Here is a 23,276-nt window from a genome sequence, read left to right as displayed (position 1 = left end):
CCAGAGAGACCACCAGAGACTCACAGCATGAAAAGCTCTGAGGAAACATCAAGGAGGGAAACACCTGACTGCTTCTGTCGGTTAACATGCAGAGAAGTTGAGGGTAATAACTCTGCATAGATGTACATATATAATATGCCCCTCACTCAAGGGAGCTGTTCGTGAGTGATGAGATTAGAGAAGAGAAAAGTTATTGCCCAGAGACCATGAGATCAAACCCCGAATAGCACCCTAAGTAGAGAATCCGGGTAGTTAAGTTCCTTAACTGAGAGAAGAGTAAAGGGAGTAAAGTTTCTTTCATGTAAATCTTTATGAGCTGCTAATAGCCATCTCTCAACACTTCAACATATCTTATCTTACTGGATCCTTACAACAAAGACAGTGGAGACACAGTGGGGAATCTGAAGCCCCGGTTCATTTGGAAGGGAGAAGGCTACTCAGGCAGTCAGGGAGGACCCGGGCTAGAACCCAGGACCGCTTCCTCCCAGTTCAAAGCTCCCTGGCTTACCTTATGCTCCAGACTCATGGGCAGGCCCCCCAGACAAAGTCCTTAGAAGATAGACTCCCCTCCTCTATGAATGTGAATAGGACAATTGAACTTGCATACATGGGCTAGAATGCTGGCCTGATAGGGCAACTTGTAGCTCTAGCCTAGGGTTCCTCTTTACCCCTAAGTCAGGGTGGCTAAAATTTATTGATTACTTACAGCTTACCAGGCATGTGGTAGGTGTTCTATATGGACAGATTTATTCAAAGCCCACAGTCACTCTAAGGAATAGGTACAATGATCAATAGCCACATTATGAAGATGGAAACACCAAGGCTCAGTAATGTTTAAGTAACCTGTCCCAGAGTTCATGGTACATCAAGGGGAGCCAGAATTTTATTTTATTTATTATTGTATTGTGTTATGTGTATTGTGTGGTAGATGATCTAAATCTCAGGGCTGTGTGCGTGCCTGGCCATCCTTTACCACTAGCTCTACTCCCGGCCCATGGAGCCAGGCTTTTATTTTATTTTATTTTTTATTTATATTTTGGTACCGGGGATCGAACTTGGGTCCTTGTGCTTGCACAGCAGGTGGCGAAACCACTGAGCTAAATCCCCGGCCCAATGGAGCCAGGCTTTTAAATCAGGCCCCCTACTTCTGCTCCCACACAAACTCAGTACAGCATACTATAGTGCCTCTTGAGCTTATCATTAAGAGACAGATGTAGATTGTCTCTATCAGTCACGATCTGCTAAGGTAGCCTTAGCCCAGCTGCCTGGGGTTATGGTTTGGCTTCCTGGAAACGCCTGTAGACTAGTGACATAAACAATTTTGAAATTCTTGCTCATCTCTTCTACTCATTAGAAAGTTCCTTGAGGGAAGACTTGTGTGGGACTTATCTTGACATCACCTACAGGGCCATGCTACTCTGAGAGGGTCACCCACTCCTCCTTGGGGGATACCTACCCATGGCGGAGGGCAGTGCGCACAAAGCCCTTTCGCTTCTGGAGGATGAGAGTGGTGGTACAGGGTACGCTCTGCAGGGCCTCTCCCACTCCTCCCACGACAATGCCCACGAGATTGCCAGTGCCGTGGCTCAGCAGGTAGTCAATGGCTGGCTGGCTCACAGAACACACACCTATAGAGAATTGAGAAGAAAGAGGAACAAACTTATCAGAAGGGAAAATAGCAGAGAGGGAACACACTGGCTTCTTTGTATCTGTGGGTGTAGGAGAAGAGGCTCAACTAGATGGGACTAAAGAATGTGAAAAGAAGGCTGTGGAAAAACAGAATATGCTTCATTTTGAGACAATACCTACACTTGGAGAAGAAGCTGAAGTAGTGGAAATTACAGCAGGAAGGTTTTCAGTGGGGTACAGATGGACTTTCCATATTTTACTAGAATTCTACTCTTTCTTTTTCCATTAGTAGCAACAGCTACTGTTTATTGAGCACATGCTCTGTGCCAGGTGGTGTCAGTGCTTTGCTTGCTTACTATTATCATTATGCCACTCTGAGGTCAGATTATTGTCATCAGCACCACTTTCTAAATGAGGAAACTGAGGCCCATAGAGGGTAGCTAATTTGCCCAAAATCACACAGCAAGGGGCAAGAGCCAACGCTCAAGCCCAGGAGCAGTTAGTTGCACTAGTTCCTTTTCTTGTTTTTGTTTTTTTTTTTTTTTTTTTTTTTTGTATATTTTAGGTGTACAAAATATTTGACTTGTTCATAATGGAAATTTGCGCCTTTGGAAATTTGGGTTTACACTTTTTTGGTTCTTCTTTTCACCTTCAACCCCTCCCTGCCCTCCCTTCAACCCCTCCATCCCTCCTTATTTACAAGAGACTTTTTTTCATTTTCTCATATTAAATTCCATTCCTTCTTCTGCCCTTGCCCCTACCTCCCTTCTCCTCCCCTTTGCCCCTTTTCTTCCGATTTCACATTATCTATTATACCTTTGAGTCCTCATTTACACTTTCAGTTTCTCACACAGAGAGAAACTATTCGGTCTTTACACGTGTCCTGTTTGCTTCACTTAAGAGTATCGCCTCCAGTGCACATACTTTGAACCACTATACTGTGATCATGGGGGTCCTAAAAAGGTACATGTTCAAGGAGAGAAATGGACCAGAAGCTCCAGTATGGCCAGACACACCTTTGGCCATGAGGTAGTCCCTAATAAGGGGGATCTTGAAGAACCAGGACAGAGTGGCCAAGTGAGGAGTGATGCCTGGGAAAGTCTTTGAGAAGCCCCGTGGCCTCAGTGCAGAAGTTGCAGAAGGCACCAAAGGTTAGGAGGCCATGCGGGTGAACTCCTATGACATAGTTGCGCTCAGGTGACAAGTCTTCAGCCTTCAGGATCTACAGTCATGGATAGAAAGGCCAGAGGGGACAAAATGAGCTACGTGAAGATCCTTCAGGAATTGGGGCTGCTTTCTGAAAGAGAGCTTTCTAATAAACAGGGTAGGCCCAGGTTTCAGGAGGCCAAGAGATAGGTCTCCTTAGCTCTGGGGTAAAAAAGCAGGACCTAGGCAAGGCACAACTGTCTGGCCACTTGCCTTTGGCTTCAAGTAGGCTTGGCCATTTGTGTCAGTATGCTTTATGCACATAACCATTTTTTGTTTTAGCTCTGTTATGTGACAAAGGCCAGGAAGCTCTGCTCTAACAATCAAGGCAGTATTTTTTGCCTACTCCAAAATGCCCAGGGGTTCAGCAGAACAGTATATTTCTAGAACCTCATCCTGGTATTGTCTTCAAACTCCTTTCCAGTGCCCACATACTGGTAGCTAACTAATTGAACCTTGAAAACTCTGCTTAGATAGCACTATATCCTTAATATCCACCATCTGAACTACTTCTCTGGCTTATACCAAATTGTCATTATATGCTTGTCTGTCCTTCTCATTAGAGGTGAGCTCCTTGATGGCAGAGAAATGCCTCCTATTCACTTCTCTGTAGCCCAAACAAATAGGTCAGAGGAGGCTTTTGATTCACGGTTGTTAAACTGCTCTGAACCCTGCTTGCTCTCTGCCTGCAGTCTGGCAGGTCACGCCAACGGGGTCCAAGTATCTGAGCAGAGTACAGAGAATCCCAAAATTATCTAGCCTGGGCTGAGACTATCTCCGAGATCTTCATCTTCCTTATGGACAATCCTAGCTATTTATATAAATGCCCAGCATTTTGGGATCTGGAAGGGACACATTAGGGAAAGGCCTCTTACCATAATGGGGAAATAGTCCCTGATGTAAGTCCAGACATACCAGCTCCTTACCCAGGCTGAATGCCTGCCACCTGAGACAAAAATGCCAGAGGGAGGTGAGTCGGCATGTGCCACGCAGGGCTTCCCTACCAGTTTATTGGGACCATAACGCTGCTAATGAGGTGAGAAAGGAAGAAATACCAGGATGGTCTCATCCAGACCAGCTCTTATGGCTCTGAGAACATGGAGGAGAGACCTGAGGTCTGGTGAGTGGGATTCACCATGCAGGGTTGCAGGCTAAGGTGGAGCATTCTTTTTCTAGGTCCATGAGTCTTACCTTGCTGTGGGGTCTTCCAGTCCAGGAACAACCAGACAAAGTAAATTGCTGGTAGTGGCCACAAGGGTGTAAACAGCAGATAAACCAACAATGGCTGCAAGATCCAAACTGATGAGGAATGCGGTCAGATCAAATTTGTACTTCCAGCAGAACTTGACCATGTCCAGTCTCATTACCAGCTAGCCCTCCGTATACTGTCCTGGCCTTCAGCACAAGCCAGATCCTGCCCATCCATCGTATATGGCTACTTAGCCTTCAAAAATGTCTTCTCTCATCTACCACATGCAAGCTGCATTTCTCCTCTTAACTGTCATCCCTGTCTCCCTGCCTCTCTGCCAGGTGCCATAGAGGCACTTCTGCTCTCTGCATGCCACCTGCTTCCCCCTTCTCCTATTTGCCCACCGAACAACTTCATCCCTCTACTGTTTCCCATGCACCATTCTTGTCTCCTTGTCCATTCACTGCTCCTTCCATTGCCTCTCTTTCCTCCTCCATACCACCACTTCCCTGCCAGAGTAGAAACTCTACTGTTCAGACACAGGCCAGATTTCTCTAAGTCTATAAACACTAATGATTCCTCTGTCTCACTCCCCATAAGAAAGCACTCCCTGGCTAGATAGTGAGGATCTACTCATCTCTACCATGACCCTGTTCTACCACACTTCTTTCCTTACTCTGCCCCAAGTTCAATCTCTTCACTCACCATATTTGAAACTCCTTGTCTTTACACACTAGTACAGCTCATATAATCAAAAAGCCAGAGATGAGACTTCCCATGATCATCAACATCACCCCAGATCTGGCACTGGCCTTTACTTTGGCTTCTTACTGTGCACTCCTGGGTTGGTACTCACATATGGCAAGGTAGCTCAAGGGCCATTGCAGAAGAGGCTCAGAATCTGGAAGTTATTAGGCTGCTTAGAATAAGGCATGATGCCCTGGAACCTGAAGGAGGCAAAGTTCTCAGAGCAGTGTTCCAGGGAAGATGTCACCAGCTTCTGGAAGCTCACTCAATAGTGGACGCATATGACTATGAAAAGTTGGCACCTGCCCATTCCCCTCTTTGTCCCACCCCCAATTCCACCCACGGTAGGGCCGGGCTATAGAGCAGTGAAGACTGTGCCATCAGGTCTGGCCCAGCCCATCTGGCCTTTGACTTTCTTTCCTGAGATTATTAGGACATCAGGATGGAGAAAGGGGAAAGTGATTATCATCCAGTCCAAGTGACATAGAGACCAACAGGGAAAACCTCCACATGGACCTCACAGAGGTTACAGGGGTTGGGAGCTTAGGGAGATGGCTGGTGGGAAGGGAGTTCTGTGGGGTTAGGGGTGAAGAGCGCCTAGGATTAGGTCTCTGTACTGCTGAAACAGCCTGGTTTGGGGCTGCTTCACTCCTGTAACATTTTAGTATAAAAATTTCCAAACATATAAAAAACTCAAAAATGAAATTTTCATTTTCAACAACTATTGTTCAGTCCCTAGCACTGGAGAAAAAACCAAACCAACCAAACAAAAACAGGCTATTTGCATTTTTCCATATTGTTTCAGCTTGTTTTACCTCCCCACTCCTTTTTGAGTATTTGACAATTCTAAAACATGTCTTATCCCTAAATTCTTCAGTATGCATCTACTAAAAATACAGATACTGCATTTACTGTGTTTTCTTCCATAACAACTTCACTATTATCACCCTTAACAAATCTAACAATTCCCTAACAATATCTAATACCCAATTCATTCCAACAAGCTCAATTTGTTATATTTGGATTCACCACCACCACCATCACCACCCCCGGGGCGGGGGTGGGGGTGGGTATTGAATTTAAAACCTTCATACTGAGCTAAATCTCCAGCTCTTTTCAAATTTTATTTTGAAACAGAGTCTTGCTAAATTGCTATATTGGCACCCAGGCTGGGCTAGAACTTGTAATTTCCCTGCTCTCAGCCTCTCAGAGTGCTGGGATTACAGTACCATCATGCCCAGCTGGATGTTATGTTGCTTATCTGTCTCTCCCTCTCCCTTGCCCTCTTCCTTGCCCTCCCTTCTCTCTCTCATTGTAAAACAGAATACAAATACTTAAGAAAGTGTACTTAAATATACTTAAAGCAAATGTATGCCTTAATTATAAGACAAATACCTTGTAATTACCACTAGCTGAAGGAGAACTTTTCTACTGACCCCAGAACCTTTTCCATGTGCCCCATTCCAGTCACAACCCTCTTTCTCCTTCTAAAGTAATCATTATTCTAACATTTCTCCCTTCCTTTCCCTTCCGTTCCCTTCCGTTCCCTTCTGTTCCCTTCCCTTCCCTTCCATTCCCTTCCCTTCCCTTCCTTTTTCTTCCTTCTTGTGCCTTCTCCCTCTCTTCCTTCTTTTGTATACTGGGGATTGAACCCAGGGCCTTCTTAAAAATCTCTTTTATTCTGAGACAGGGTCTCTCACTAAGTTGGCCAATCTGGGCTAAAATTTGTGATCCTCCTGCCTCAGCCTCCCAGAGTCCTGGGATTACAGGAATGTGGTACCATGCCTAGCTTCTATTTTTTTTTAACCCAAATGTACTTCCCCTATGAGTAGTCTTTTAGTTGTTCTCCATTTTTAACTTTTTATTTTGAAATAATTTTAGATTTATGAATTGCAAAGATAGTACAGAGAGTTTCCTATGCCCTTCACCCAGTTTCCCATCTATGTTAACATCTTATGTAACCATGCCATATTTATTACAACTAAGAAATCAATATTGGTGAGTTTCTATTAACTAAATTCTGGATTTTTGGGGGTTGCATCAGTTTTTCCACTCATGTTCATTTTTGCTCCAGGATCCCACCAGCATTCTGTGTTGCATTTAATCATCAGGTCTCCTTAGTCTCCTCCAATCTGTGACAGTTTCTTGGCCTTTCCTTGTTTTTCTTGATCTTGAAAGTTTTGAAGCATTCAAGTCTGTTCTAATGTACAGGTTCCTCTTTTCCTTTCCTTAAGATTTGGCTATTGAAGAACCATATCATTTGGCCTTTCTGAATTTCCACAGTCTGAATTTTGCTTATTGCTGGTCACAGTGCATGTCCTCATGCTCTTCTGTATTTCCTGCAAATTGCCAGCTGAATACAGACTGGATAGGATTCAGATATAATCTCTTTGGCAAGATCCTAATTTGCTTTTAGTATAGAGCAATCTCACTTCCTTCTTCCCTCACTTAGCCTTGAGTTATTAAAGACTTTTTCCTTGGCCAGTGTTTTGAGCTTCAGATCCAGCTTCCATGAGATGGGGTGTGGAGCCTAGTTCCTAGGTGAGTCCCACATACAGGCCAAAGTGGGAGGGGGAGGCAAAGGGCAAAGCCCTTGCTCATCTCTGGGATCTGTCTCTTACCTTTTTTAACTTCATGCCCATTAAACCAAATCAGGTTGTGTGTGTGTGTATGTGTGTGTGTATGTTTTTTGCTTTTTCTATCTGAAAATTGCACGCATCAGAAGGGATTGAGACCGTATTTTCTTTGTCGGTGTAACTGTTCGTCATGCCTGAAAAGCTGTAGGGCCTCAGTGTTGAGTGAACAATCAACACATGTCTTATGTTTCAGGTCTGTGATCCAGTGGTTTCTAATGTGTAATGAGATGACTGGAGTTCTATGGAGAGTATGTCCTGGGGACTTCAAGTGGAAGACAATAAGCTATACACTAGTAGAGGACAAAGGACACATTATGAAAGAAAAGGAAGAAAGAGAAAGGAAGGGAGGTGCTGAACTTCAAGGCAGTTTGGTGAAACAGAGTCTCACACACTTTGCTTCCCTTACTGTCCTGAGCGCCCTCCTAACCCAACTCTTCCTGGTGAATGGAAACCAGCCTGGCCTTACAGCAAATGTTAGTACTCAGGCATTGCAGCCCCACTGACCTGCTGGTGTGTTGACATCACCCTGTGGGTGAGGATGGGGCCTTGTCGCAGGCAATACAGGGGAGATTAGCACTTTGTCTTTCCAGAAGAAAATATCCTAGGCCAACTCCATGTCCACACTCTCTCGTCCTTATAAACTATCTTCTCCAGGAAGCAAGCCTCCCAGGTTAACTTTTAATAATGTATGAATTCTGTTTCCCCTTCTATTTCCTCTTGCCTCCCTGAAAAAAAAGATGTAAATTGTACAGAAGATACTCAAGGTACAGAAAGTTGATCTCTCTCTCTCCCTCTCTCTCTCTCTCTCTCTCTCTCCATATATATATATAAATGCCATGGACCTCTACATGATAGCAGTTGTATTTTTATCTCAATTGAGAAATATATGACAAACTAAAGCCACTATGCACAAACATAAAGATAGTCCTTGCATATGTTTGAAAGGAAATATGTACAAGCATGAAAATATGTGCAAGCATATTATTTATTCATTCTATACAACTGAGTTTGGTAGAGAATTCGAGTCCTTGTCATAATTAAGTTATTCCTCAGTAGCTTGCTGTGTACAGGTTGCAGACAGTAGCTTGTTGGCTTTTTTCAGAATGGAAATTGATCTTGTTTTCCTGATTGTGAAATTAATCCATGTAAATCACATAATTTTTAGAGTTCTAGAGAAAGTATAAAGGGAGCAAAAGTCACACAACCTCGCTTCAAAGAAAAAATAATAACAAGAACCTGTAACATCTTGCTATCCACCTTTCTTGACTTTTTTCTCTACAAATATAGGCATAGATAATGGTACCACTATTAAAGTTTGAGTTCTTGAATCTAACATACTTGGGTCTGTATCTCAGTTCTGTCATTTAAGTGAACTGTGGCAAATGACTTAACCTCTTAGTGTTAGTTTCCTCATCTGCAAGATGATGAATATATATTCACATTACAGGATTGCCATTTACATAAAATAATTCCTGCAAAGCACTTTACTCAATGCTTTGCTCATATAAAATATGCTCATATTAAAAGTTAAATGTTAGTTATTTTATATAATTAATTAAAGTGAGATGATATTCTATATCCCATTTTACAACCTGTCTTTTCATCTAATGGCACACTGTGGACAATTTCCATGTCAATTTTCTTCTATGCTAAATGTTTTTCTAACATTTTGTTGTAGGGGTATTCCATAATTCCATAATCCATTTAACCGATCTTTTTTTTTTTTTTGAGACACAGTCTCACTATGTAGTTCAGGCTGACTTTGAACTCACTATGTAGCCCAGGCTGTGCTGGCCTTAAACTAGTGGTCATCCTCCTGTCTCAGCCTTCCGAGTGCTGGGATTATAGGTGTGTGCTACCATGCCCGTATTACAATCTTCTACTACAGAAGAAGCACTAATTTTTAGACCAGATTCTTCTACAATCTGGTGAAATTTCTAGGTCTTTCAATTGTAGGTGAAAAGTCACTGATCAGAAACCTTCTTTACCTACAGCCCTTTCAGCAGCACCGCTCAGGGTCCTTTCTACCAGCCATTTTTAGTACTTAGTGATGCAGAAAGTGAGAGGCATTCTCAAGCCACCATTAACCTGGGTAGTGTCCAGGGACCAGCTAGTCAGGTCAGCAGACACAGCCTCTCTCTCCAAGTGGATGACTGGGTCTGAGACGAGTCTCCAAACAGCTGAGGAAGCAGGTTTTGTGATGCTTCCATCCTACCAGCCCTGGTAGTGCTGCAGTTTAGAATCATCTCTGCTCAAACTGAGGGAATACTCAAATGCAAGCCAAGGCCAGTCCTGAGGTGAAATCTGGAAAAATGGGACTTGTAAGTGATGGATCACTGATGTCAGTCTGCACCCAGGATAAACTAAGGTAAGACATCAGTGTTTTATCAACATGTCAGTTTCTGTGCTTTTGGATTGTTTTCTTTTTCTTTTGGGGAAAAAGAAAATGAATTTAGACTCATCTAAGCTAACAGTAGGAGTGTTTTGCAGTTTCCTAGGCCAGAATATCTAGGGCATCTGGAGACTTTTTGGTATGTAGGTGGACTGGGCCACTCTGAATTCTATCAAAGAAAATGAAGTAATTGCCAACAGAGATTAGGAAGCCTGAAGATGTGGAGACCCTCTTATTACTAAGTACTGATCCTTTCCTTTTGTAATTGTTATTGTTTTTATTAACATGACCTCATAGAATTGTGTTAAGCATAAATCCTGGTGGATGACATAGTTTCATCATGGTTTTATGGATGACCTTCTTTCCTATTGATCCCCCATCTGTCTTTATTGATCTACATTTTCCCAATAGGAATTTCTTTCTCCAGCACCACATATGAAAAGTATTGTCTTGCCCCTAAATCACAGCTTGAAGTTATTTCTTTATGCTGCAGCTTTGGGAATCAAGTTCTTCTTTGCTTATCTTCAGTCCCTGGCCTGTAAAGATTCATCACAGCAGGAACAAACTTTCAAGTGAGTTCTGTCACAATAGGATGTGGGCAGCAACTACCTAAAGTAGGTCACAGAGAAGGATAGATATGTGTCCCAATTCTCCTAAGCTCATGCCTACCCATATGGAGATCTAGATATCAAGAAACAAGTTGAAGATCTGAAATCTGGGAAGTCAGCAAGGTGGGGGGGTCAAAGCAAGAGTAAACCAAACCGCGAGACCATTCCAAAAGGTGATAAAGTCAGGGAAAACCACCCAAGGATAGTCCTAGGTAAGAGATTACTGGAGCTGAGAGAGCCAAGTGACCTCGATCTCTGTCTATGTAATTACAGCCAGCAGGGATTTTGTCGTTTACCCACCTGCTTTGGCATGCTGGCCTGGCCTGCTATGCAGTGTCACTGGCTAACTGCAGATTAAGCCCCAAGTTGCCCTGCCTGCCTCTGGCTATCTTCATGCTCCTTCTAAGCTTGTTTTATATGCTAACCAATTGGATGAATTCATGCACTATGGTGTGTGTAGAAACAGCCAAGCTGGGGGTGGCAGCGACTGAGGTTTTGTTCAGTGCAGTGTGGTAGCTGTGGGAATGAGAACCGCAGTTTGCAAAGAAGCTGTCATATCGGAGAATGTGGCTAAGCAAATGCTAACTGGGAAGCTGCTTGCATTTCCCTAAGGTGATTGGATGGCAGGAAACTGAGAGCTGATCAATCTGAAAAGGAAGTTTATAGGCTGCAAATATGCAACTTCAAGGAACTCCTAACTTACAAGTTCAGGAACAGCTGCGCATAACCACAGGTAACAATCATTCATCACATACATACATTATCTCCTTGACACAGTCACATACCCCGTTTCATGTTCTAGAAGAGCTTAGTTACCCATTCTTTTCACATTTGCCTCTGAGTCGTAAAGAATCATAAACATCTCCATTTAATCTTGTGGGAGAAGCTGGCTAGTGTGGATTGACTTTTCTACGGCCTACTTTTGTCTTATACAATATAGTTGCATTTGTCAAAGTTATTGTAGCTGCTGGGGGTGAATAGAGAGGGCTAGCTTTCATTGCAGGGTGGAGGGGAATTGCATCAGCTTTTATTGTCCTTGACCTGTTCTAAAAACAAAACTTCCTCTATGGTTTATTCAGCCTATGGGAATGAGAAGGACATCTGCCATGCTCCAATACCATGACCAGTTTATATTCAGGAGACAGGGAAATCTAGGAGGAGTCAAGACCTACAAGCTGAGCCAGAGGTTGCAAACCCAAACATCTCTAGGGACCAGAGGTACTAGAAATGAGGGCTCTAGGCAGAGAGTTTTAATAGAGAATTGTGGGGAGTGTGGTGACCCAGAGAGGGCGTGCACATAAAGGCCTTCCAGCTTTTTATTGTGAATAACTTCAAACATATAGGAAAGTTAAAAGAACAATATACTGAATGCTTGCATATAATCTGCCTCTTAAATTCAATAATTGTTAATATTGTGCATATTTATCTCTATCCAGACATGTATATATGTTTTTTTGTTTTTTCAAACCATTTCAAATTCTATTTTATTTTATAAAATTGTTTTTCTTTTTTATACCTAGGCTGGTCCAGAATTCATGGGTTTAAGTGACGCTCCTGCCTGAGCCTCCAAGTATCTGGGACTACAGGCCAGGCTTGTGCCACTAGGGCCAGCTTTCATTTCAATTTTCTTCTGTGGTATGGGTGTTGAACCTAGGTCCTCTGCAGTGAGCTACATCCCCAGCCCTTTTAAAATTTTTCATTTGGAGACAGGCTCTTGCTAAATCACTAATTTGCCCAGGTTGGACTTGAACTTGTGATCTTCCTACCTCAGCTTACGTGAGTGCTGGGATTAGAGGTGTGCACCATCATGCCTGGGTCCCATTTTAATTTTTAAAAACAAAGGTAACTGTTGGGTCTAAGCTAAACACAACTGGAAAAGATTAGGGTCAACTGCTGCTAGTTTGTAACCCTGGAAGAAAATGGGGTGCCAGTCAATATCAGAATGATTTGGCATAGAACAGTGGATGAACTAGCAGAAACCAACATGGCCTTCCAGCTCCTTTTCAATCTTCTTGTTTTTAAAAACAGTATATAATCCTTTAAGATCTGCTAGATTTTCCATTTCTTTTTTGTCTTTGTGCTATTATGAAATAAATGTATCATATATATGAAAGAATAATAATACGAACACATGTTCTTTTGCCCACGTTAAGAGATAGATGTTACTATTATATTCCAAGGTTCTTGTGTGCCTCCGCCTGATCTTATTTCCCCATGTCCTTCCCCATCATAAGTAACCACTACACTTATATATTTGTCTATCGTTGGCTTGCTTTTATTTGTAATTTTATCACATATGCACGTAAGTCTCCCTAAACAATAATACATTGAGTAAGGTTGCCTGCATTTCACGCAGATACTCCTTGACTTATGTTGGGGTTACATCTGGGTAAACCCATCATAAGCTTGAAAATATTGTTAAATTGGTTAGAGAAGATGAGGGATTAGAGCTAGCAGCACTCACGAGATACATGGAGGTCACTTGCCGGGATCTGCAGTTACTGGAAACAGGAGCAAAAGAAAACATCCAGGCACAGGAAGGCAATTTAAAGGAGGAACTCCATAGACAATATTCAGTCTCAGAGGGAATATTCAGTGTTTAGAGGGAGAAGCAGGGTCTTTTCTCAGCCCTGGCACTCAGCTCTGGCAAATGGGCTATTTTGGAAAAGTACCCAACTTCTGAAGGAAGAAGCTGAGGGAAGAGGGAAGAAGCCTGGGGAAACAGCTGGTGGCTGTAATCTGGGCCCAGGTGGTGGCGGATCTGAGCCCAGGTGACCCGCACCCAGGTGCCTGTGATCTGTGCCCAGCTGCTCACCCCTCCCCCAGGGTCCACCTGTCCCAGTTCCCTTTCCACTGGGAGACTGGGAAGAGGAGAAATATGCACAGAGGTAAGACTCCTCAGATTAGGACTCTAAAGAAGATTGGGGGCCAGAAAATCAGAGGGCAGATATTGAGTTGGGACCAATGAGTCTTTGGGACTGAACAAAGCAAGAATGTGGTTCTGAATAGGGACCCTGAAACAGGCAGAGGCATGCAGTGATTGTGACTGGAGTGATCTGGGGGTGGAGAAGAGTCACTTGCCTGGTGCCACAGTAGGCATATTCCCCAAACTCCACAAAGCGCTATGCCTTCTGAGACACCACAGGGCGTGGTGCTCATGTGGGATCTGTCCCATTCACCACAAAAGAAAAACCCACACGAGCACCCTCCCATTGGTATCTAGACTACTGAGTTCTATGCAAATGCCTACCCCTTCCAACTCCAGGCACCACCAAACTCCTGGGCTATATAGAAATTCTATGAGAGGCATGGACAAAGAGCTAGGAGAAGGCACAGAGGAGTAGGGGATCCAAGGGAGCTGCATGGTGCACTCACTCACAGCAGTGTGTAGGGAGCAGTCATAAATAGCTGCAAGGATCACCAGGGAAGGAAGTGGGCTGGAATTGAAGAAGTCCCTCCACCCTGCCCCAGAAATCAGTGGAGAACTGAGTGGTTGACTGGTCCTGATCTGCCTTCCTCAACCCCTCAAACCAATTGAAGGTGTCTGATCATAGGATGGAGACAAAACATACAGCTAGCTAGTCATGCCCATGGGAACACAGTGAAATCTAACAGAGCTCTGTCCACCCAAAGAGAACTCTCTACTCTTTGTGTCTCTGTGCTTTTTATTATTTTCGTTTATCGATGTTTTTTGTCTTTATCTCTTTCTTTTCCTGGTCTGTTTTCATCTGATATCTATATCATCTATGTTTGGATGTTTGTATATGTGAAATGGAGAATGTTATGTAGTGCTTTCGTTTAAAAAGTATATTTCATGGTCATATTAGAGTAACTTGCACCAAAAATTGTGTGTGCAGGATTCAAACACAAGCTTCCTATACATTTATTAATTGGCTCCAACTCTTTACAGCTTCCCTCAATCTACAGTCATACTTCCCTCCTGCTTCTTTCTTTTCCCTGCCACTGAAGATAACCTCTCAACAACCCCCTCCTTCCATTCCAGATATAAAAATAACATCAGCAAATCTTACCTCTTTCCTTACTTTCAATTGCTGCTATCTCTGTTTTCATCTTCCCTTCTTGCTGAACTATTTTATTTCTTTTCTTCTTCCTAACTCCTCCCCTCATCCTCTACATCCCAGCCTATTTGTCATCAGCACCAATCCATTGCCTTGCTGCGTTATCAAAAGGAAAAAAAAGTATGAAATTGTCAAAACAAGTTTTAAATTATATGATTGATATACGATTGGTTCTGTAGATGCTGATATAATCAATAAGTGTTCTTTCCTTGCAACACAGTGACTGGGACTGACTTGATTGTGTTGAGTAAGTTGTAGAGAGATATAAATACCAAAACATAACCAAACTCAAGGATACATCACAGGGAGATAGAATCTAACTGTAGAGATTTCCACAGTAGGGACAGAGGTTTTTTTACCCTAATAAATCTTCCACCCTCAACAGAAAAGCAAGAGAAATGTAAGAAACCAAAGCAGCAAGATGCCTCCAAAACCCCTAACCACCGCCCCCCTAAAAGCTGATCTTACAGGCACTGAAGTAAAGGAAGTTACAGGCAAAGAACTCAAAAAGAAAATGGTCAAAATGTTTGAAGAGATAAAAGAGGGAACACATAAGAAAATTCTTAAGAAATTTAGTGAGCATAAAGAGGATTTAAATAAACAGAAAAAGAATTCCATTAATATTCAGTGAGCTTAAAGGAGAAACAAACAACAGGCTGATTGAGTTAAACAAGATGATATAAAATATTAATCACCATTTGGGAAAAGAATAAGAAATTACAAAAAGAAATGAAACAGAAATCCTGGATATGAAAAATTCAATGGAAAGTACACATAGTAGGTTTGACCAATGTGAGGACAGCGTCAGAACTTGAAGACAAAGCTGATGTACCAGATCATGTACTCAATGATACCCTAAAACCAACATGATACTGTGGAAACTGGATCTTACACCTGCTGGATGACTCAAAAAGAAAACACTCAGAATTATGGAAATAAAGGAAAAATTAGCTGGGCCTGGTAGTGCATGCCTGTAATCTCAGCAGTTGGGAGGCTGAGGCAGGAGAATCGCCATGAGTTCTTGGACTACATAGTGAGTTCAAATCCAGCCTGAACTGAATAGCCAGACCCTGTCCAAAAACAAAGCAAAAAAATCAGAAGATAGGTAACACAAGGGGCATAAAAAATTTATTCACCAAAATCATAGCAGAAAAAAATTCCAGATCTAGGGAAAGAATTCAATTCAATGTTCAGGTAGAAGAGGCATGTAAAACCTCAAATAGCCACGGCCAGAGAAGAAACTCTCCACAGCATATCATAACCACAATCCAGAAATTTAACAGAAGGAGAGAATACTAAAAGCTGTTAAAGAAAAACAGCAAGTAACCCATAAAGGCAAGCGTATCAGAATAATAGATTTCTCAGGAGATCTTGGTGAAATTTTCAATTCTTTTCTTCAGAGAAAAGAATTGTCAGCCTAGATTTGTGTATACTGCAAAATTAGCCCTCAAAATTGGCAGGGAAGTAAAGGCTTTCCATGACAAAAAACGTCCTGAATAAATGCATGGCCACTAAGCCAGCACAGCAAGAAATACTTACGGAACACCTAGACGAGACAGTGAGGTCACCATCACCAAAAACTCAAAGAAAAGTATACATTAGTGTTTGCTTCAGCAGCACATATACTAAGAATTGGAAGGATACAGAAATCAGCATAGCCCCTGCACAAGGATCATACACAAATGTATAAAGTATTCCATATTTCTTGATAAATTTGAGTTATTTGTGGGAAAATGGATGCACCTTGAGATCATAATGTTAAATGAAATAAATCAGACACAGGAGCTTAAATATCACATGGTTTCTCTTATGGGAGAAATGCATCATGTAAATAATTAGAGAGCAAAATAAAAGACAGATGATAGGGAACAGAAAAACAGACTGTGGGGATGGGAAGGGGATCTAGGGATGGAGGAGATGGGAGGGAACGAGAGGAAGGAAAGGGGATACATGAAGTATTAAGACGTGATATATATACTATATATCACATATATATCACATATATATATATATACACACACACTAATTTTCCAAAGTGAATGTAACTATTATGTATCACAAACATACACTAACAGAAAAGAAAAAGAAAATACTGTAAATGTATTTAATATATTCAGCATCACTACCCTGGGAAAAGATCACCATCAAGAAATCAAATAAGAAAAAATGTTGGAGAGGCCGCAGGGCAAGAGAAACCTTTCTGCACCGTTGATGGGAATGCAAATTAGCCCAACCACTACGGAAATCAGTATGAAGATTTCTCAAAAACCTAAAAATAGAAATTCCACTTGAACCAGCTATTCCATTCTAGGTATTTCTCTGAAAGAGTTAAACTCATCATATTATAGTGATACATTAATAGTCATGTTTATAGCAGCACAATTCATAATCACTGAATCTGGAAGCTGCCTGTATGTTTATCAATAGAGAATGGATAAAGAAAATGTGGCATTTATACATAGTGTGTCATAAAGAAGGATAAACTTGAGTCATTTGTAGAAAAATGGATTCACCTTAAGACTACAATGTTAAGTAAAATAAATCAGATACACAAATTTATTACAGAAGTACCTTGGTTCACGAACTTAAAATTTGTTCCACAATTCTGGAAAAGATGGCCATGTTTGTGTTTGTGCGAGAAAGGTGGTTGTGGTCACGTTCATCACCTGATGGAGTTTGCAAACAAAAACAAAATTTTGCCAAACACTTTGCAGATTGTTGGGAAACAAAAGCATTTGTGAATCGAGGCACCGCTGTATAAGAAACCCAAACTATAAATAAAGAGCAAAATAGAAGATAATAGTAAATAGGGAGATAGATCTTTTGCAAAAGGGACGGGGACAAGAGATGGAGGGGGGGAAGGAGGGGGAGGGGAGGAAGGGAAAGAGGATGAACAAAGAATTAAGATGTGTTATGTACATATACCGACACCCCGTGAGAAATGTAAACATGTCCTGCAAACATATTCCAAAATACCTGAAGTTTATTTTGGCTCACTGTTTCAGAGGTTTCAGTTTATCATTGCTTGGCCCTATTGCCTTGTCCCTGAGGTGACACAGTACATCACAGTGGAAACACATGGTAGAAGAGGCCTAGTATTCTCATGATGGCCAAGAAGCAGAGTGAGAGGTAGAGGACAGGGCTAGGGTCCCAATAACTTCTTTAAGGGCACACTGTCAATTACTTAGATTCCTTTGGACAGGCCCCACCTCCTAAAATTTGTTCCACCACCTCCCAATAGCACTGAAGTCTTTAACACATGGGTCTTTGGAGGACATCAAGGTTCAAACTACAGCACTTAGGGACCAGCTGTACACACACACACACACACACACACACACACACACACACACACACTGATATATCTGAAGGACTGTTTACAGTGCCTGGCACATAGTGAGTATTCAGAAATATTGGTTGAATTAATCCTTTTCCTCGTAATTTGGAGACTATCTTTTCGTTGTCTTTAGAAATTTTATGTTTTGGGCCAGGGATTTAACTCAGTCGTTCCGCCGCCTGCCTTGCAAGCGCAAGGCCCCGAGTTCGGTCCCCGGTACCAGGAAAAAAAAAAAAAAAAAAAGAAAGAAATTTTATGTTTTTAATTTTAATATGGTTGATTTATCAATACTTTCCTTTGACATTTGCACTTTTTGTGTTTTTTATGGTTTTTTTGTTTTTGCTTTTTTTTTTTGAAACAGGGTCTCACTATGCAGTTCAGGCTGACCTTGAACGCACTACGTAGCAGAGGCTGGCCTCAAATTTGCAATGATCCTCCTGCCTCAGCCTCCTGAGTGATGGGATTACAAGTGTGTGCCACCACACCCAGGCTCTTTTTGTGTTTTTTAAATAAAATCTTCCCCTCTCTGAGGTCATGAAGATACTATTATTTTCTTCCAAGGGTTGAAAAAGTTTGGTTTTCTTAGAAGAGTATTCATAAATTTAGATCAGCAAACACTTGGTCCCCACCCAGCTGCAGACTGAGTTCCCGGGATGAGACAGTCGATCAACAAACATTTGGTTCCCGAACAGCTGCAGCCTGAGGTCCCGGGATCAGAGTCGATCAACAGATATTTGGTCCCCACACAGCTGCAGCCTGAGGTTTTCAGATCAGAAAGTCGATCAACAAACATTTGGACCCCACACAGCTGCAGCCTGAGGTCCTGGAATCAGACAGTCGATCAACAAACATTTGGTCCCCACACAATTGCAGCCTCAGGTCCTGGCTCGGGCCGGGCTCCGGGTCTTGGCGGCGGCCGCGGGGAGGCGGCGTGGGGCGGGGGCTCCGCCTGGGGTTCGCCCGCCGCCGTCGGGGCTGGGGTCCGTGCGCCTGCCGGCCGGCCCCCGCACCCCCAGCCCAGCTCGGGCCGTCCCCTCTGCCACCGCCCTCGCCCGCCGGCCCCCCGAGGTCCGGGACCCGCCCTCCCTGGCCTCGAGCGCAGGGCCCCGGCAGCCCGGTGGGCGGTGCCACGACTAAACCGACCCCGGCGGGCGGAGGGACTTGGGGGGGCGGAGCCCCTCCCCTCCCACACTTCCCCGCCCCTGCCGCGCCCGGCCCCGCCCACCGGCCGGCCCCTTCCCTTCCTGCGGCCCCGCCCCGCCCGCGAGGGCGGCCGCACTGGACGTGCTCAGTCGCCGGGGCAGGTTTCCGGGTCGCACGTGGGAAGCATTCTGCACTCGGCCGGAGGGGGAGCAGCTGCTCCTGCGCCCAACCCCGCCGTGCCGGCCGAGTCGCCGCGGAGTGCGAGGGGCGCCCGGGTGCACCGCGCCCGCGCCCGGCCCGAGCAGGAAGCGCAAGCCACGCAGGACCAACTGAAACCAAGCCGCCGCGCCCGCCGCCGCCAGGGCCTCCGAGGAGCTGTACGAAGTACTCCCTTCCCCGCCCCTCCCCCGCGCGCCCGGCCGCCCGGGTGGGCGCCCCACGCGCGACCCGCGGGCTGAGCGCCGCCGCCGCCGCCGCCGCCGCCGCCGCCTCCGCCGCGCCCCTGGGCGCCTGCCTGTCCCCTCCGCCCGGCGGGGCTCGCCTCGGGGAGGGTGGGGCCCGCGCAGCCGACCCCGCGCTCGCCGCCCGCCTGGCGATGCGAATTAGCGCCGGGTTGGTCTGGCCGGGACCGCGTGCTGTAAGTGGGGAGCAGCGGCCGGGCCGGGAGCTCGAAGGTAACACCGCTGCCCGCCGCCGCAGCCTCGCGCGTCTTCGGGAAGGCGCGATCCCGACCCCGCGTTGTGGGCCGTGGCTTTGCCAGCTCCGACTCGGAGTTTGGGAGTTAGCAGTCTGAATCTTCCGCACGTTTTCTCTGGCTCGGTGCAACTTCTGGACGTCTCGGAGTAGACTTGGGAGTGCGGGCGTGCGGAAGACTTTCCGCCCTTTGGGACGAAACAGTCTTGTGGTTTGCGTCTATTTACAAATACACGTTTCTGAGAGATTCGGAACTTGTGGTTGCCCTCTGGACGCACTTTAGGGTAGGACTAGGGACTTGGGGAGGCGTCTGTCACCCTAGAGCCCCTCACCCCAGTGATCCTGGGAGGTGTCAGCGCCTTGTGTGTTGCTGCTGTGGGCCTGCAGTAGCGCCTTGTTGACAACAGCAGCACCACGCCCTCTAGCAACTTTCTTTGGGGTTGCCTTTGAAAAGCAAGTGATTGCAGAAGTTCCCCGGAGCAGCGGAAGGTTGTTGCCTCTAACATTGCATGTGGTCCGTGCGCCTTACTTAGCTGGCGCTGAAAATGTTACTTTTCTGTCTGGCATTCTACAGGTTAGCGGTGCCCTGCTGGACTCGAGATCTTGTCTTAGGTCATCTGGGGATGTAAAAGACAAAATCTCCCTCATTCCCCAGATTTCCCATGCACGAAGCGAAGTTTTCTATGGGGAAGGCCCAGGAGTGCAGGCCGGGGCGCTGGAGGTCTTCCCCGCCGCCTGGAGCAGCAGGGAGGTACAGAGTATGAGGTGGCAGGGATTTCACTTTTACGTTAGATCGCTTTTCCGCAGTTTAGTCTTGCGTGTTCACACTTAGGTTTGTTTTTGTGATGATAGGCACAGAATCAGTTCCATGAGTGTTTGGATGAGAGTAGCACCTTATACATAAGTTGTATCCTGGATGTGTTAAAATGAACCTAAAGACACACTTCCACATTGGTGCATAAATGTGGTGTTTTTGTCTGTTTACCCTGTATCTTGAGGTTTTTCTATTCTGTATTTTCCTGGCAGAAATTGTAAGTATCATTTCATACTAAGTTCGTGTTCATTCAGCATGTTTATTGAGTGCCAGCCATCCGGAGAGCTAGAGATAGAATATTCGTGCCCCGAAGGAACATTTGCTCGGAAGAAGTAAGTACGTTGCAAGGAAATGATAGCGCTGTACAATTGAACTTTTGATTCCGAGTTTTATTTTAGTTAGCTGTGGTTAAAAGGTAATGAAAACTGTAATTGAGGTAGTGAATGTAAGTATGCATAGTAAGTATGTAATGGTCAGTGTCTTTCAGGCGAAGTTTTCTGCTGCTTGTAGTCAACACTATTAAGATTAAAAGTTGACTTTAGGAACTTTTGTATTTTGACTGAGAGCCTGCTTTTGGAGTCAGGCAGCTAGTTATTGACATGAGCTCAGTTTTCTCATCTGTGACCTTGGGATCAGTGCTGTCCTCCTAGAGGTGTGATGCTTACAGGAGAAAACACATAAAGGATTCCTTGCAGTTCTCATAGCAGATGCTTAATGAGGATAAGTTATTGTATTGAAACTCAGCGAAAATGCCTCTCTCGGAGGCCTGTTTTTGTTTCTAGAGACGTAGAGTTGTGTTGTTTCGATCCAGGCGGTCTTATTGTAGGGTAACAATGGTATGAAGCTATAAATGGACACTGCAGGATGACAACCTGGAAATCTCTAGTACTTGAGTTTCCAGGGAAAGGGACATACTCTAGTTTTTCCATTCCCCTCCCCTGCCTTCAGTCCCTCTTCCGCTCCTTCTTTACAAGAGCTTTGTTTCAGTTTTTTCTTCTGTTCTCTTTGTTTTCTTGTCCCTTCTTTCCTCACCTCCCCACCCCCCTGTTTCCTTTCTTATTTGAACATTCACTTACCATTTCCCAATATCTGTTACATATTCTGGTCCTTACTTGCACTTTTGGTTTCTCACACCAGAGAAACAACGTGATATTTAAACGTGTGTGTCTGATTTATTTCGCTTAAGAGCGTGGTCTCAAGCTTATCGCCATTATTGTATTGTCTTATTACATAATCATCTCCAGCCTATCTATTATACTCTTTAAAAAAAATCTTCTTTACCCATTTGTCAGTTGATGGGGATTTGGGCTGTTTCCAGTATTTAGCAAACTGTGCCGCTATAAACATGAGCGCGCATATTTCGCTGTGGTATGATGCTTTTAACTCTTTCGGGAAGACACCGAGAAGGGGAAAGCTGGGTCAAATGGAACCTCTAGCTTTAGCTTTTTGCGAAATCTCCACACTGATTTCCACAGTGGTTGCACCAGTCTACACCCCCAGCAACAATGGAGCAGGGTTCCTTTTCCCCAAACCCCTCCAGCATTTGTTATTATTGATTGATTCGTTGACAGCAGCCATTCTTTCTGGAGTGAGATGGACTCTCAGCATTGTTTTAATTTGCATCTCTCAAATGACCAGTGGTGTTGAACATTTTTTCATGTATTTACTTGCTGTTTCTGCTCCTTCATCTGGGAAATGTCAGTTTATTTAAGATGCCCATTTTTGGGTTGAGTCTCAATTTGGAAGGTCTGATTTTTTTTTTGTTTTTCTAGGTATTAGTCCCTTGTCTGAGGAACAGCTGGCAAAATTTTTTTCCCACAGAAAGTTTGTCTCTTCATTCTTTTGGTGGTTTCTTTTGCTGTGCAAAAGCTTTTTAATAAGATGAGATTCCAGTTGTTGATTCTTTGTGATATTTCCTGTGTGATTGGGGTTTTGTTCAAAAATTTTTCCCCAGGGCCGGGGATTTACCTCAATAGTTCTGCTGCCTGTCTCGAAAGTGCAGGGTCGGAGTTCAGTGCCCGGTACCAAAAAAAAAAAAAAAAGGGTTTCCCCAATTTTTTCAAGAGTTCTACCTATTCTTTGTTCCACCAGATTTAATGTTTCTGTTTTAATACTTAGACCTTTGGTTCATTTTGGTTTTAGTTTACTGCATGGTGAAAGATACGAGTCTAGTTTTAATCTTCAGCATGTGGAAAGCCAGTTTTTTTCAGCACCGTGTATTAAAGATGGTATTTTTCTTCCAGTGGAGGTATTTGGCTCCTTTGTCAAAGATAAGGTGGCTGAGTTATGTTTGGAGTTGTTTCTACATCTTCTAATCTGTTCCGATGATCCCTGGGGGTTTTTTGTTTTTGCCAGTATCATGCACAGTAGCTATGTATTATAATTGCAGGTCAGGGATTATGATACCTCCTGCTTTGCCTTTTGCTATTGCTTTTGCTTTTGCTGTTCTAGATCTCTTCTGGTTCCAAATGAATTTTAAGAATGTTTTCTGTAATTCTGTGAGATATGCTAGTGGTATTTTGATCGAGATTGCATTAAATCTGTATAACAATTTTGGAAGAATAGCCATTTTCACTATATTGGTTCTTCCTACCCAAGAACAAGGGATATCGTTCCATTTTCGGATATCCTCCTTGATCTCCTACAGAGTACTATAGTTTTCAATGTAAAGGTCTTTTATTTCCTCCGTTAGATTAATTCCTAGGTATTTCAGGGTTTTGGATGCTATTGTGAAAACTGCTGTTTCCCTAATTTCTCCCTCAGTAAGTTAGTTATTTGTGTACAGGAGTGCTAGTGACTTTTG

The 23,276-nt window shown here is 43.8% G+C and overlaps 1 protein-coding gene, 1 long non-coding RNA gene and 1 other non-coding gene across 3 annotated transcripts in view; all 3 read left to right on the top strand.

Moving 5' to 3' along the window:
- Positions 1–6,829: 6,829 nt before the first annotated feature.
- LOC147820461 (uncharacterized) lies at positions 6,830–17,283 on the top strand. Its single transcript, XR_015448485.1, has 3 exons — positions 6,830–10,371; positions 11,020–11,140; positions 11,928–17,283. It is a non-coding gene; the product is annotated as an uncharacterized LOC147820461 (long non-coding RNA).
- Positions 16,088–16,192, top strand: LOC147820462 (U6 spliceosomal RNA). The gene has a single exon (XR_015448486.1). It is a non-coding gene; the product is annotated as a U6 spliceosomal RNA (small nuclear RNA).
- A 1,798-nt stretch (positions 17,284–19,081) lies between the features above and the next one.
- The window catches only part of LOC147820460 (uncharacterized), a 38,563-nt gene continuing 34,368 nt past the window's right edge, over positions 19,082–23,276 (top strand). Inside the window, exon 1 of the mRNA XM_087204194.1 lies at positions 19,082–19,343. The gene's annotated coding sequence lies outside the window, so the exon portion shown is untranslated. The remainder of the gene's footprint in view (positions 19,344–23,276) is intronic.

Source organism: Heterocephalus glaber, unplaced genomic scaffold (genome assembly GCF_053883595.1).
Source record: "Heterocephalus glaber isolate CG9 unplaced genomic scaffold, H.glaber_assembly_v1.0 deba00001897, whole genome shotgun sequence".
Lineage (NCBI taxonomy): Eukaryota > Metazoa > Chordata > Mammalia > Rodentia > Bathyergidae > Heterocephalus > Heterocephalus glaber.
The sequence above is the reverse complement of the archived record's forward strand: the minus strand, read 5'-3'. Positions and strand labels throughout refer to the sequence as shown.